Here is a 17,082-nt window from a genome sequence, read left to right on the forward strand (position 1 = left end):
CCACTACTGTTCAGTTCACTTCTTTTGGATCTTCTCAGCCCCATCAGGTTCCCAGGTGAAATGAGCCCAGCTCAGCAGGCCAGTTGTCTTCAGTGACACCCAGTGAGGGAGGAGGTGGGACTTCACTCTGGAGGCAAGACTCTACTCCATAGACAGGACTTACACACCGGACCAAATTGAGGACTAGCTAAAACAGGGACAGGGTGGGCGCACCTTTCCATAAGATGTGTCCACCAGTGTGTCATGTCAGTTTGCCATTTCCATGGCAACACCTAGAAGTTACTGCCCCTTTCCATGTCAATGACCCAACAACCTGGAAGTTACCACCCTTTTTCTAGAAATTTCTGCATAGTCCACCACTTAATTTGCATATAATTAAAAATGGGTGTAAATGTGATGGCAGAACTGCCTCGGAATTGCCACGGTGGGCACTCTGCCTGTGGGGTAGCCCTGTTTGGCAGGGAGCATCACCTCTGCTGCTGTTGTACACTGTCCCTTCAATAAAAGTTGCTAACACCACCAGGTTGTACTTGAATTCTTTCCTGGGCAAAGCCAAGAACCCTCTTGGGCTAAGCCCCAATTCTGGGGCTCACCTGCCCTGCATCACAAGCACACTGGAAGGCCGCAAGCTCCCAGCATTTTCATCCATAAACAAATCTCGGCAATATCTCTGATGATGCCTGAGAGCTTAGGTGTTTGCTCCAGTGAGGCTTGCACTCAGCCTTTTTTAAGTGAGACTTGAACTCGATTCTGAGTCTGCTCCTTCATAGATGGACTCATTATTTACTTATTTATGTATTCACTCATCTATTCATTAATTTATACTCTTAGTTTGGTATCAACATCTGTAAAATGGGGATGGTAATGTGGTGATATGGAAGAAAATAAATCACTCCGGTATTGTTCTTACTATTTGCCTCTGTATTGTCATTGTTCTCATTCCTTTGATAACCATGAGCACCTGTCATGGGCCTGGCACTCTAGTAGGCTCTCAGGATGCACAGTGATGCAGTCCCTGCTTGCTGGAGACATAAGAGAAGTCTCCAGCCACTGACATCTGGGTGTTGTGATAAAGCAAGAACAGTCATGGACACTGCTAAGTGTTGATGCCAAAGAGCGAAATTTGCAGTAACATAATGTTCTTTCCATGTGTAACCCAAAGTTTTGGCTTCTGAGGACATTGCATGCCCTACAACAGTAGAAGTCGTGCCCTGAATATGCCAGAAATAATGGTACAGTCATCTAAGACCTGGGAGTATTGTTTGGAGACATCTCAGTATTCCTAAATCATTTTCCCATCATTAAATAAAAATCTTCCTTACTGATAATCTGAGAACTTCTAGTCAGCCCCATTTCCATTAGTAGAGTTGGCCGTTGCCTGCTAAGAAAATTTAGGTGGTTTTCCTTGGGATCAGTGGACGGACTTAGGATTATTGTGGCCCATTTTTGAGATATAATGACAACCTTGGTGAAAGTAAGACCACAGGGCCTATCTTCAGGCAAGTGCCTTGCATTTTAATACCAACCATGCCACGTGTATGTGTTTCCTGGGCCTGCCATAACAAATTACCGCAAACTGGGTAGATTGAGAGTCATTCATTGTTTCATGGTTTTGGAGGCCAGAAGTCCAAAATCAAGTTGTTTGTGAGGTTGGTTTCTTCTGGAAGCTACGAGGGAGAAACCATGCCATGCCTGTCTCCTGTTTTCTGGTGCCTGTTGGAAGTTTTTGGTGTCCCTTGGCTTGGAAACACCACATTCCAACCTCTACTTCCATCCTTACATCACATTCTCCTCTGGCTTTGTGCCTTTCTATCTCTTATAAGGACACCAGTCATTGGACTTAGGACCCACCTAGTTGAGTATGATCTCATCTCAGTCCTTATCTTAATTACATCTGCAAAGACGCTGTTTCCAAATAATGTCACATTCGTTGGTTCTGAGTGAACGTGTTTCTAGGGGGACACTATTGAACCCACTGCACTGCATCAAACGTATGGGTGTGCTTTCTCTTGGCCTTTCTGCTATTTGCCTTCTCTGTGTTGGGAATTGTGGCTTCACACCCATCCACTTATCCCTGCATGTTGAGCATCTTCTCTTTCCTGATGAGCAGAAGGATGATAAAAGTGAGGAAACTGAGGCACAGGCTTGCCCCAGGTTACACAGCTAGTTATGATAGAGGGTGGATTGGAAGCCAAGCGCCCCCAGCCCGCATGCCACAACAGCTGTATCTAGCCTCTGGTTTATTCTTCTTCCCCCCCGCTCACCACATGTCTTCTCATTTTGAAAACCCAGTGGCTAATAAAGTAGATGAGTTTCAGAATTGCAAAACACTGTGGTCCTGGCCTTTGCCCATTGTGTAATCTTCACAGTGACTAGAGTGTTTGCAGTTCCTAGGAAGTTCACCCATTCCCAACAGTGTCCCAGGGTCAAGCTCAGATGACCTGTGGTATTTTTATACCCATATATGTGTCAATGTTTATAACTTTTAAAGTTGTTGTCAGGAAGCACCAAGGCATGTGGTCGTTCACAGATGACAAAGACAGAGGCTCTGGGAACTGAGTTGCTTGCTGAGCTTTAAACCCAAGTATATTTCTAAGTCTGGACTGAGTCTTTGAGAAAATGCAGAGTAACCTAGCACAGTGTCAGACACAAAATAGTCAGCAAATACCATTCTAGATTCAGGCTTCTGAGTCCAAAGCAAACAACTCTCATCTCCAATTCCCGTCTTCAAATTTTAAAATGAATTTTTTTTTAAGAGACAGAATCTCACTGTGTTGCTCAGGCTAAAGTGCTGTGGCATCTTAGCTCACAGCAGCCTCGACGTACCAGGCTCAAGCGATCCTCCTGCCTCATTCTCCTGAGTAGCTAGGACTATAGGCATGCACCACCATGCCCAGCTATTTTTAAAATTTCTTGTAGAGATGGGGTCTCACTGCATTAGCCAGACTGACCTAAACTTCTGGCTACAAGTGATCCTCTTGCCTTGGCCTCCCAAAGTGCTGGGATTACAGGGGTGAGCCACCATGCCCAGCCTAAAATAAACTTAGTGTCAAAAAATCTACGTGAGGTCAGGTGTGGTGGCTCACCCCTGTAATCCCAGCACTTTAGGAGGCCGAGGTGGGTGGGTCACTTGAGGTGAGGAGTTCAAGACTAGCTTGGCTGACATGATGAAACCCCATCACTACTAAAATCACAAAAATTAGCCAGGTGTGGTGGCACGTGCCTGTAATCCTAGCTACTCGGGAGGCTGAGGCAGGAGAATGACTTGAACCCAGGAGGCAGAGATTGCAGTCAGCCGAGACTGCACCACTGTACTCCAGTCTGAGAGACAGAGCGAGACTCTGTCTCAAAACAAAAACAAAAACAAATAAAAATCTACTTGAACCAATTAAAATTCCCGTCCCCAGCTAGAATTCTAAATATTTTATAAATAAAGTCTTCAGAGCCTAAGTATTCACTAGAACCAAGTGGCCCCGTGTTCTTAATGGGTGGAATATTATTTTGAATCTTTCTATCACTTTTTCTTGATGAGAGTTACTTTGCTGGGTGAAAGCTTTTTATGCAACATCATCATTGTTGAACAAACAGATGCTTAGCATATTTAGGTTGGAATGCAAGGGAACTAAAGGTAGGGAAGATTCTTAAGAAAGTCTACTTTCTCTTCAAGAATGCTATCAAATTGAAAGGTAATTCCTAAAGAACAGGCATTTGTAAATTAGGGAGGAAGAATTGAAAACGATTCCCAGCAAGAAACATCATAAAGGGGCTTGATAAAGCCAAAAAACTGAAAGAAAAAAAAAGGAATTAGAAACAGAGAAAAGAGGCTTCGTGTTGTTTGTAAATTTGTGAATAAATCTGTTAAAGAAATACTGGATTCATATTCAACCTGGAAAACAGGGAAAGGGCTTTTATTGCATGCTTAGAAGTTTGAATACACTTTCAGTAGCTCTTCGTTATCTCAAATTAAATCTTAAATTGAGCTTGTGGTTCTGTGAATTAATACTCCGGCCTTTCAGCCCTGCTGCTGAGGTCATTCAAATCTAATGGTGGAAATGGTCACAGGGTCAGGCCTTGGTTGGTGCTGTATAGAAATGCCTTAATGATGCCGGCAGATGTTTGCATTCTGCAGCTGGGGCGGCCGGTGAGTCAGGGGCTGCAGGAAGAGAGGAGTTGATGATCACATTATTGTATCAGCCGCCTGTGTGAATGAGGAAGGACAGACTCCCACCCCATCCCACCATTCCAGGTTCAATAAGAGGCAGGTGCTTCCTAAAGCAGAAAAATGTAAGGGAAGTCATCATCGCTTATCATCGCCTGAATGTTCACCATGGTGACCCACATCTCAGGATGCTGCAAAATGAGAGGTCACCTGTCTGTGTAATCGCATATAGCATTCTAAAGATGTTCCATTCATTCAACAAATGTTTAATAAAGGCTTCATCTGAAGTTTAATGGACATTGTTTGATAAAACAGACCCAGCCACTGGTGTCAGGGAGTTTATATAAAAGTATGCACGTATCTGTGCAAATGTGTGCATTTAAGGCCCGCCAAGCCTGAGCTGATACGCATGTCTTAACTTTGCTGTTTCTCTAAGGGGATGGAAGGATTGACTACCCTGAGTTTCCTAGACTTAATATTTTCTTTTTTTTTTTTCAAGACAGAATCTTGTTTTGTCTCCCAGCTAGAGTACAATGGTATGATCATAGCTCACTATAACCTCCAATGCGTGGGTTTAAGTGATCCTCCCACTGCAGCCTCCCAAATACCTAGGACTACAGGTGAGAGTCCCCATACTGGCCTAATTTTTGTTTTCTATAGAAATGGGATCTTGCTATGTTGCCCAGGCTGGTCTCAAACTTCTGGCCTCAAAGCAATCCTCCTGCCTTGATAGACATCTTCATTGTACGTTTCTAGCCTCTGAATCTAAATTTTATTTTTCTAGTACTTTTATTTTACTTGATTGAAAGCTTGAAATAAAAGTTTTTAAAAATCCATTTGATTTTAACCAATCTTCAGAAATATATGAAGGTTAAAAATAACTCTCATTTTAGTTTTTATAAACAGTCCACTCCTACATGTAGACACATTTAGATGCTTCATTTTGACTATAGAAAGTTTTTCTAATAATAAAATGACCAATGATGATGAAAGTGTTATTGACTCAAATGTGCGATTGGTTGATTTACTGGATTCAGTCCAATCTCCTCCCAAAGGTTAGCTCACTGACTCTAGAACTCTGTTTTCTTCATTCATTCATTCCTCTAATCAATATGTATTGTTCACTTGATACATGTCAGATACTTTGCTAGGTGCTGGGGAGAAACAAGCAAAGTACTTTAGGGCCTGTATTAGTTTGTTTTTCACGCTGCTGATAAAGACATACCCGAGACTGGGAAGAAAAAGAGGTTTAATTGGACTTACAGTTGCACATGGCTGGGGAGGCCTCAGAATCATGGCAGGAGGTGAAAGGCACTTCTCACATGGCAGCGGCAAGAGAAAATGAGGAAGAAGGGAACGTGAGAACCCCTGGTAAACCCATCAGGTCTTGTGAGACTTACTCACTATCACGAAGATAGCACAAGAAAGACCGGCCCACATGATTGAGTTACCTCGCCCTGGGTCCCTCCCACAACATGTGGGAATTCTGGGAGATACAATTCAAGTTGAGATTTGGGTAGAGACACACCCAAGCCATATCAGGGTCCTAGGCAACTTTGTGTGAAAACAGAAGAGAGAGGAAGCGACACACCTTTCCTTTAGGAGCAATTTTTGGGTTGCTTTTGTTTTTATTTGTTGTTGTTTTCATTCCTGGTAGTAATAGTAACAGTAGAAAATGGCAGTGTTATAGCCATAAACAAAGTGCTCTGTGCTTTCTCTCTCACCATCCCCTAAACCCTACAAGGCTGGGGGAAGATGGTAATACTCATGAACAACTCCACTTTATAAATGAGGATGCTGGCCCTCGGGGAGGTCAGGTGAGTTTCATAAGGTCATAGAGCAACCAAGTGGCAGGGCTGACTCCCACCCAGGTCTGTTCCATGGGCGGCCTCTTCTTACTGCACTGTCCTGACTTGCTGTAGCGAGATCTAAGAAAGGCACAACCTGCTTTCCTTTTGATGGTGTTGCAGCAGCATGCTGGCCGCGCGAATTTCCAAGAAGAGGATGTTGGTCACTGATGGCATCTTCAAAGCTGAACGGAATCAGTTTCTTACTCAAGAGATGGCTAAAGACGCTACTCTGAAGCTTAGATTCAAGTTACACCCATTAGGGCAGAAACCATTATCTTAGCCACCAGAACACAAAATGTTCTTGGTGAGAACAGCCGGGGATTCTGGAATTGACTGCTGTAGTTCAGAAGAGATTTGGCTTCCCAGAGGGCATTGTAGAGCTTTATGCTGAAAAGGCGGCCCCAGAGGTCTGTGTGCCATTGCCCAGGCAGAGTCTGCAGTACAAACTCTTAGGAGGGCTTGCTGTGCTGAGGGCCTGCGATGGTGGGCTGTGGTTCATCATGAATAGGGGGGCCAAAGGCTGCAAAGCTGTGGTTTCTGGGAGATTCTGAGGACAGAGGGTCAAATCCATGAGTTTGTGGATGGCCTGATGATCCCCAGTGGGGATCGTCAATGTACTAGTTAACCAATGTTAACTAGTACATTGGTGCTGTTGTGTACCATGTGCTGCTCAGATAGGGTGTTCTGGGCATCAGAGTGAAGGTCATGCTGCCCTGGGACCCAGCTAGTAAGACTGACCCCAAGAGGCCTCTGCCTGACCACGTGAGCATCATGGAACCCAAAGATGAGATACTGCCCACCACTCCCATCTCAGAACAGAAGGGTGGGAAGCCAGAGCTGCCTCCTCTGCCCCAGCCAGTCCCCATAGCATAACGGGCTGTCCTTGGCAGTTGTATTTGGAGTCTGGATGTTACTATGTAAAGACATTTAATAAAATATTGTGCAAAGACAACCGGGCATGCCTGTAATCCCAGCACTGTGGGAGTCAAGGCGGGCCGATCACTTGAGGTCAAGAGTTCAAGACCAGTCTGGCCAACATGATGAAACCCCGTTTCTACTAAAAATACAAAAATTAGCCAGGCGTGCCCTGTAATCCCAGCTACTTGGGAGGCTGAGGCAGGAGAATCGCTTGAACCTGGGAGGTGGAGGTTGCAGTGAGCCAAGATCGTGCCATTGCACTCCAGCCTGGGCAACAAGAGTAAAACTCAGTCTCAAAACAACAACAACAAGAACAACAGAAATGTATTCTCTCACACTTCTGGAGGCCAGACATCCAGAATCAAGGCAGGGCTACACTGCTTTTGGAGGCTCTAGCTAAGAATCTGTTCCTTGCATCTTTTGCTTCTGGTGGCTGCTGATGATTGTGGGCTTGTGACCATATAACTCCAATCCCTGCCTCTGCAGCCACATGGCCTTCTCCTCTTCTCCTGTGTTCTCTTTTCCTGTCTGCTCAAATCTCCCTCTACCTTTCTCCTATGAAGACACTTGTTTTTGGATTTAGGGTCTTCCTGGCTAATCTCATCTCAAGATCTGTAACTTAATTACATCTGCAAAGACCTGATTCCCAATAAGCTCGCCTTCACAAGTTGCAGGGATTTGGATATGGAACTGCTTTTTTGGAGGCCACCATTCAACCCACATAAGAGTACAGTGGTGAGGCTTGAGGGGTGGTATGAGGTCACAGTCACAGCCGCCCCTCTCAGCAGCTGTGTGACAATTCTGGATTCCCTTAGCTGTCCTCTGTGTCAGTCTCCCTTTCCCTGTAAGTGGAAGTGGTATTCATTGATCACACACACTACATGCCGGACACCAAGCTATTATGTTTTTTGAATATGTTTCTTCCTTCCCTCTTGAGGACTAAGCAGCTGAGTTTAGATGATTTCCTCCCCGTATCGCTTTCCTGCCCCCACATGTTATAGATGGTGCAAGGGAACCAGAGAGCTTTGATCCCTGGTTTCTTTGGTCACAAACTTGCTCTCCTCTCCAGAACTCCAGGTTGCCTTTCTGTGGAAGCTACATCAAATTTAGCTGTTCCCCCAACTGCAAAGTACATAGGCATCAAATGAAAGGGTAAATGAATGAAAACCTGAATGGCTGATCCTCTAAGACAGTGAGAGCAGATGTTAATTGCTCACTGGCCAAGTGCTGGGCTCTGTGCTAAGAGCTTCACACAGATGACATCAAAACACCATGTGTGGGGAAGCACGATGATCTTGACCATTTTAAAGATGAGGAAGGTAAGGCTCGGTGACATAAACTCACAGAGGAAGTGGAGCTGGAGTCTGTGTGGCTCCAGGGTCAGGTGTGTAATCTCCAAGGCTGTCCTCTGTTCTCCATTTCTCCTTAACACATTTCCAGCCCCATTTTCTGGCAAGGAGACCCCAGGGCTCAAAGGAGCTGGAAGAGCGAGGTCTAAGAGAAAAAGGGGCTGGATGTGGTGGCTCATGCCTGTAATCCCAGCACTTTGGGAGGCCGAGGTGGGTGGGTCACCTGAGGTCAGGAGTTTGAGACCAGCCTGGCCAACATAGTGAAACTCCATCTCTACTAAAAATACCAAAAAAAAAAAAAAAAAAAGAAAAAAATTAGCCAGGCATGGTGGTGCATGTCTGTAATCCCAGCTCCTAAGGAGGCTGAGGCAGGAGAATTACTTGAACCTGGGAGGCGGCGGTTGCAGTGAGCCGAGATGGCGCCACTGCACTCCAGCCTGGGTGACAGAGCAAGACACCATCTCAGAGAAAAATAACAATAACAACAACAACAAAAAACATATGGATCCAGCAGCCAGTGTTGTTATTTCAGGATGGGAACCAGGTACTGCACCTCCTCATTAGGAGTCAGAGTAAGGGGGCTAAGCTGGCTGACTTGAAAGGGAACAGAGTCGCTGTGGAAATTGTCAGGTTATGAAGGGAAATTAGCTGCTGGGTGTCAAGAGGTGCAAATTGCTGCAGGCATTGGCAACTGGGCGCCCTGGTGTGTCTATTAGCTCTTCAGGCCGTGAGGCCTTAATGACACCCCTGCCAACACTACAGGAGGCAGCAAGTGACAGTAGGAACGAGAGAGCCCAGCTAATCTAATCTGAACGCCCCACGCGGGTTGGGGGCTGGGGACTCCAAGGCCTGGCTTCTGTTCCCTGTCACAGTGGCAGAGACAATGACAATAAAAGCACAGCCTCCAGAGAGAAGAGCCTTTGATGGACATGGGTGTTAATCCAGGGGCCAGGCAGAAACTGGGGGATGCAGAATAGGAGGTTGGGCTGTAGGTGAGTGAGGAGAAGGAATACGGTTAGGACCAACATGTAGGCAACAGGACCATGTTCCGGATTCTACCACCATCATCACCATTGGTGTTACTGTTTCCTACCATCTGTCTATGGGGCGTCCCCCATCTAAAGTCCAGCACTGCACTGGGCAATTTTTGTTATCATTAGTATATAATTATATATAATAATAATTTAATTTATAACAATATGTGATATTTATTAAGGTCCTACTATATACCAAATTCTATCGGACACATGTCCTAATAATAAACATGATATAATCTATCATTATAAAACTTCACACTCTGAGCTTTATTAATTATGTGTGTGCCAATTATGTGCAGGGAACTTTATTAATCATAGTTAGCAATATTGTCTCTAGTCCTCCAACCCTATAAAGTGGGCCCAATTATTATTTCTCTATTGCAATTGCCATTTAGCCTCAGCTGGATTGGAAGCTATGTAATGGGGACTCTCAGGCCACTGTCTTTTGAGCAGCATTTTCTGCATTCTGTTTGCATTCTTGTATGTAATGCTAAAATGTAGATGTAGTTTTCCCCCTTTTACAGACAAGGTAATCAAAACTTATAGAGGTTAAAGGGACTTGCCAAAGCGACAGAGCCATGAATGGCAAAGCTGGGATTTAAAACCTTTGCCTTCTTCTCGTGGGCATCCCACCCCATCATATACTCCAAACATCATAAGTAGAACCGTCATAAGTCAGGGTTTATCTGGAAGATGGATGGATGGATGAATGGATGGATGGATGGAAAGAGAGACAGAGACAGATAGGCAGACAGATAGCTAGACAGACAGATAGAGATTTTAGAAACTGGCGAATTGGCTCACACAATTATGGAACCTTAGAAGTCCCAAGAAGTGTAGCCAGCAATCTGGAGGTCCAGAAGGGCCTATGGTAGAAACCTCATCCAAAGGCAGAATACAAGCATCCCAGGTTGAAGACAGTCAGGCAAAGAGAGAAAATTCTTTCTTACTGAGACTTTTGTTTTATTCGGGCCTTCAACAGATTAGATGAGATCCACCCCTACAGGGTAAGGCAATCAATTTTACTAAGTCTACTGATTCAAAGGTTAGTCCGTTGCAGAAACACCCTCACAGACACACACTCAGCAATAATATTTAGTCAGATATGTGGGCACCCTGTGGCCCAGTCAAATTGACACCTACAATTTTTTTGCCTTGTTTTTATTTTTGATGTTGTCATCCTGTGTCGAAGACACATACAGTCAATCATCACACCTTTCCCTTAGCCTGTACTAGATTCTGTGCCAAGGATTTTAGAAAATCATGTCTCATTCAGTTCCCCTAACAGGTCTAGGAGTCATTATCCTCCCCAACCTAAGGAAACAGAGACCCAGAGGTTCAGAGTATCCCAAGATCCTACAGGAATTGCAGATTGTAGCCAAAATTGGAATTCCTAATTCCAGAGCTCCTCCCTCCTGCTTGCATTTTTCTTTGAGTAGTTTTATTAATGAGACAAGCTGTTGAGCACCAGAGCAACGCTGCCTCTAACAAATACCATCTGACATGTACATTCAGCAGAGGAAACATGACATGAGGTCTGGGGCTTGCTTTAAAATACTTTGGGGCCAGATACAGTGGCTCACACCTGTAAGCCCAGTGCTTTGGGAGTCTGAAGTGGTAGGATCACTAGAGATCAGGAGTTCAAGACCAGCCTGGGCAACATAGGGACACCCTCATCTCCATAAAAAATTTAAATGAAAAAAAGGAAACAAAACACTTCTGCAACAGCAGCAGCAAGAGCTGCCGCAACGAAAGAAGACAGAAAAGGAGGGACAGGATGAAGAAAGGAAAGAAGCAGTGTTAACATTCTAGTAATGTTTGCATCTGAATGATATTTATATGGGGTTATTGTCTTCCCTTTGTGTATGTTTAAAATTTTCATAATAAGCATATTTATATATACACACATAAAACATATATGTACATATTATCATAATGCCTACCTGCTCTTGAGAAAGTAGGGCCAGATGGCTGGGGGTTTCTCTCACTGGTTTCTACGACTCTCCCCTCCCCCACTTTTTCTAAGAAATGGTAGTACCTATCTGACTATTTTCATGGCTTCCTGAAGAGGCCTCAAAATTAGAGTAAACAAATTACCCATTACCAGGGAAGCCTCCTTCCCCCCAGCAGATTCCCAGCATCTTCTTTCACCTCTAGGAGATATTTTCCAAGGTCACTAAATTAAGCCTTCAGACAATCGAAAAATTGAATCTCAGTACATCTATTTTCCTAACAAAATTTCTGCAGCACCGATTGGGGCTGACAGGTACGGCTGTGCAGCTTTCTGGGCTGTTCAGGTCGATTTGGCCAAGGAGGACAGCATCAGCCTGTATTGGAGGGAACATCTGAGCAGCTCGGGGCCCCCTGGGAGTCAGAGAGTTCCTTACCTCCTTGCCACTGTAAATGACTATTTCTGTCGTTTGCAGAGTCTCCTTTTCTCTCTCCTCCTACAGCCCCATCCTCACCCTCTATAGCTGCTGGGTCAGGTGCCTCATCTTCAATTATTTATCGAAAGGGCCATTGCAATCATTGCAAACATGTTTAGGAGGATTTGGAAACCATGTTCTTTTAAAGGGCACTAATGATGCAGCAGTCATCACAGTGCTAGTGGAAGGGGAGGGCAGAATGTGATGTTTTGGCAGTGAATTCTGGAAGAGAAGAAGGGGCTTCATTCCAAGCCCCCCAGATCTTGCAGCTGTCACAGTCTGGCTGGTGGAGGGGCTTGCAGAGCTGAGAACCACTTAGAATTTGGGGGCTGAAGACCCTGGCTCTCTGAGTACCATCTCTGTGACTTTTGAGGTCATGTTTGCCCTCCAGCCCTCATTTCCCCCTTGATAAGCTGTGTCTTAGCTAGTGCTTTCAGCAAAGAATACCCTTAGGCTCCTGGAGGATTGATATCCCCTGAAGTAGCCCCTGACCAGCCTCCAAGATGTATCCTAAAAGCTCCTATGGAGGTTTACATTTAACTCAAAATATCTTTGTTCATTTAAATGTAAAAATGATGTCTTAAGTTGCTTAGCAGTGAATAAAATGGATGCTCTAGGGAGATGCAGTGGGTTTATCCTGTGGCTTTGAGTATACACTGGTACCCTACATGGGAGACCCCGGTGCCTATGTCCAGGTGCACAAAACCAGCATCAGTGACCTGCACACCAGGAGGCAGGCTGCATGATGATGAGGTGCAAGTCCTTAGGTGGGTCACTCAGTCTGTCTTTTCTTGAGTTTTTCTCATCTGTGAAAGAGTGATCATAATACTACTTCCATTGAGAAGAAGAAATAAGATAATTTATGTAAAGCACAAAGCATAATCCCTGGTATTCAATAAGTACTCAGTAAATACTAGTGAAAATAATAATTATAACTATGACCTCCTGAAGCTTTTACTGAGCATCTATCTGTAGCACTGCAGGTCAAGCCGAGCTAGAATGCAGTCTCTTAGGAGACATGGGGGATGAAAACATCCTTGGCACGTTCGCATGTTGGTGATCTCTTTGTAATTTTCTCAAATACCCTTCCTCTTTCCTCACTTTTGGTGATAGCTACCTGTGTTGCTCTTGTCACTTTTGCCTGGATCCACTAACTCACCACCAACAGTTCTCCATTGCTGCCTAACAAATTACCCCAAAATGTAAGCACTTAGAATCTCATCGTCTTTGTGGGTCAGGAATTAGGGAGTGGCTTAGCTGGGTGGTTCTAGCTCAGGGTCTTTTCTGAAGTTGCCAGCAAGCTGTTGGCTGGGGCTGCAGTCTCAGAATCCTTGACTGAAGGGGAGGTTTCATGTCCAAGGGGCTCACTGACGTGGCTGTTGGCAGGAGGTCTCAGTTCTTCACCATGGGGGCCTCTCTGTACAGCTTCTTGAGCAGCCTCACAATATGTCATCTGGCCTCCCACAGAGTGTGAGGAAGATGTGGCATGGCCTTTTAAGCCCCATTCTTAGACATCATGCCCTGTCAAGCACTGTAACTTCAGCTAAGTTCTGTTGATTGGAAGTATACCAGTAAAGATCATAGTTAGGAGAGGGGAACCTGGCTCCACCATTGGAAGGGAGGTCTATCAAAGAACTCGTGGGCATATTCTAAGACCACCACACTCTGCCACTCCACATGCCCTGACTCTCCTAATACCTGCTTGCTTCACTGGTTTGGCTATTGGCAGTGGCATGGAGGGTAGGAAAATGCGTCCCTGTCTCCTTCCTGGATTAGAAAAGTTATCACCCTACTAGTGTGAGTCCATGTCCTGTGGCGGCCCTCTCAGGAGGGATTGCAATTAAAGAATGGACAACCCAAGGGAATCATGTGTCACGGTGGAGTCTAGAGGCCAGGAGGTGAGTGGGGGAGATGGCTTCAGAGTGGAAACCTGGAGCTTCCTCTGTGATACTCATTAGAGAACTTCCCCCAAAGACAGATGACATCCATTTATAATTATTTCAGCAGGGACTTTTGAGCTCAAGCAGTTCTGTTTATTTTTCTCTCTGAAAGTAAGAAACTTTCTTTAAAGGATTTCTGCCTTTTGGACAATGTACTAGGTCCCCATTGGTGTTATCAGTTGGTGGAATATAGAAAAGCAAAGTGGCCAGGCTCAGCCTTTTCTCTCGATTTTTTTTTCTTTTTTTCCATTTTTAAGACAGGGTCTTGCTCTTTTGCCCAGACTGTAGTGCAGTGGTGCAATCACAGATCACTGCAGCCTCCAACTCCTAGACTCAAGCAATCCTCCAGCCTCAGCCTGCCGAGTAGCTGGGACTACAAGCATGCACTACTGTGCTTGGTTAATTTTGATTATTTTTTTGTAGAGATGGGGCTTGCTTGCTTTTTTGTCCAGTCTGGTCTTGAACTCCTGGCTTCAAGCAGTCCTCTCACCTCATCCTCTCAAAGCACTGGGACGACAAGCTCCTTCTTTTTTTTATACCAGTCCTCAACTTGCATTCTTTCCTGCATGCAGCTTGTTTCTCCAATGTGGCTGTTGTTCTCATGTTTACTTAATGGCCCTGCCATCTTCTCCGCCTCCTCCTCCTGCTTTCTATTCTCCTTCCTCATCATTCTCCTCTTCTGCGAGTTCAGAAAACTGGGTTACAATACCTACAAGATGCAGTCAGGACACTCTTTTATCCTAACCCCAGTAGGCTTATGGTGCTTGAATCTGATTTTTCATAGTCTTTCATTTGTTAATTTACTGCACACATCCTTTCTCTTGTGCATTACTGACATGTGTAAGAATCTTGAATATCTGTATGGTGCTTAGAGATTTCACAGCAGTTTATTGAATGCTATTACCTCAATGCCTCCTCTGTGAAATTGGGTATGACTACACCCATTTTGCTGATGGGGAAACTGAGGCATAAGAGGATCCGGTAAATTACCCAGAGTCACACAGCTCACAAGCAAGTGCAGGCTTCCAGCCAAGGTTTGCTGGCTCATGCATTTCATGCCTTTTCTATCGTAGCATACAGGCACTTTGTCTCCCAGTGGAATGTAAGTTCTTTGAGGCCAAGGATTGTGTCTCATTCTGTGTTGTATCCCTTTGGCTTCAGCCTCATTGTCTTACATTTATTAAGCATTTGGAACATTTCAGCTGAATGAGTGAATGAGTGAATGAGTGAAGCCATCAGTCAAGTCAGAACACTGCTCACACATGCATCCCAAGTCCAGCTGTCGAACGTCTGGAACTGAGCAGTATGGAGCCTGTTAAGACCAGCAGTGCTGTGGCCTGAATCACAACGGGATAGGATCATTCCCTTCTTCTCATAAATCTTGTAAATTTGCTTTGTTTCTGCCGAACAGGGTCCGTGTGTTCTGGGAGCAAACATGGAGAGGCCCAGAAGGCTGATCTGGGACCACGTCCCCATTGAACGGGGCCCTGTGCTAAGTCTGCAGAATATTTAAATAAGGGGTTAATTTATAAAGTGAGCTACAGGAAAGTTTCCAGGATTGTCGTGCATGCGTCTCATAAATCGGCACAAATTGAATCTAGGTTTCTGTGCCCGTCAGCTCCTAGGTAAACCAAAATTTATTGAGAGGTGTGTAGGTTGCCATCCAAGAAACATAGTAAATGAGAAAAGTATATCTTCAGGGGGTCTGTAAACAAGGTCTGAAGGCTGGCAGCAAGGACAAGGGTCCGCAATGTAAAATCCCCGTTGCCGATGATCGGAAAGTACAGTGTAGTTTATTGCAGATGGAGACAGGGTTCCAGGAATTCTTGATCTTTCTTGAACATTCCACTGACTTCTTAACAGAATAAAGATTTTGTATGTTGCAGAGATAATTTATAGATACAGGTACAAAGGGGATACAGACAAAGAGGAAGGCTAACTTCAGGATGTTGCATATGTCAAATCATTACATTAGTTTACCCAGAACCAAAAAAATTATGCAATGTATAAATACGAAGCTTTAGTTTTTAATGATTGTTCATAAGAACATTATTGTGGTAACGACTATTTGTAATAATCATGCATACCACCTTAGTCTGAGCAATCATATTAGCAGTTCATAATTATTGAAGGGCTGTCAGGAACCAGACACTGTGCTGAGTGTTCTACAGACTTTATTTCCAGTCTTTTTTTTTGTTGTTCAGTTTCCACTCATATTTTTAAGGGGGTTTGGAGGGCGTTAATGTGCCCATTTTACAGAGGTGGAGGAGGAAGCTGCAAAACTGAAGCCCAAGGATCTTAAGGTAATATATGGGCTTGAATCCAGTGTATCTTGCTCCGAAAGCCTTTCTTTTGTCATTATCCAACATTAGCTGTCATTATTCTAGTGGCCTTCTTACTACCTAGAAAACAAGTGCCAGCATTCTAGTAAAATTTATTCACCTACCGAGGTTATTTAATATTTTAGTCTGCAGCTTTTATCCCTTTAGCTACAACATTCAAAGTATTGTGCAGAATATTCTAGTAGTAAGTAGAGGCTTAAAATCCACACATTGATAATGGTCAAATCCTCTTAAAGGGGCCAGCAATAAAAATGACTTTAAAAGGGAAATATTCCTTCAATGTTACAAGTGCCCATGAGCATGTTAGCAGAGCAGTTGTGTGTTGAAGAAAGAGAAGGTGGAGTTATACTGAATACCCCGTGAAATCACACAGTCAGCACTTAAGAATGTTCACACAGTTGTTCACACACATATTGATATCAGACCTTATAGCAGTCCTATTGGCTAGATCAGTTATTATGAATGCGTTTTATAGAGTAGGAAACAGAGATGCGATGTGACTTGCCTAAGAACACACAGCAGTTCTGAAACTCACCCTGTGCTAATCTCATCTCGTGAAGAAATTGAGCAAAGTAGGCTCGAGAGAGAAACAAAAACAACAACAGAAAATGTGTTGCCAAAATATTGCTAGCAGTCATCTAGAAAAATGTCTTCAACTTCTTTTGATAGGAAAAGAGGAAAAATTCAAATCTGAACTCAACATATTTATTTTGTTCCTTCTGACTTTTTACGTAAGCAGAGCTCTGAGTTGTATCCTCAGATGTATTTGAGACTAACAACAAGGAAATATAAAATTATGTTACTACCTAAGCTGCCACTTCTTCAAAGCCTCGTTATTCTTGTTCCCTTCAGTGTATTTCAATTCCAAAATACATAGTGACATGAAAATTGTGTATTCAGATTGTTCTATTGATTTGTTGAGAAAGTGACCTTGTATGCACGCATGAAAATAGAGAGATCTATATATACCGCCTGGCCTCTTCTTTGTAAGGGTATAACAACAGTGGTTAACATGCATTTTTTTTTTAACACTTATATTTACTCTTCCTTTGCATAGACTA

General features: G+C 44.0%; 1 protein-coding gene and 1 pseudogene across 2 annotated transcripts in view; both read left to right on the top strand.

Moving 5' to 3' along the window:
- WWOX (WW domain containing oxidoreductase) overlaps positions 1–17,082 on the top strand; it is a 1,124,776-nt gene that overhangs the window by 730,054 nt on the left and 377,640 nt on the right. The gene's annotated exons all lie outside the window — the stretch shown is intronic.
- On the top strand, positions 557–12,282 carry LOC129493441 (small ribosomal subunit protein uS3-like; annotated as a pseudogene).

This window comes from Symphalangus syndactylus, chromosome 11 (genome assembly GCF_028878055.3).
Source record: "Symphalangus syndactylus isolate Jambi chromosome 11, NHGRI_mSymSyn1-v2.1_pri, whole genome shotgun sequence".
NCBI classification, from domain to species: domain Eukaryota; kingdom Metazoa; phylum Chordata; class Mammalia; order Primates; family Hylobatidae; genus Symphalangus; species Symphalangus syndactylus.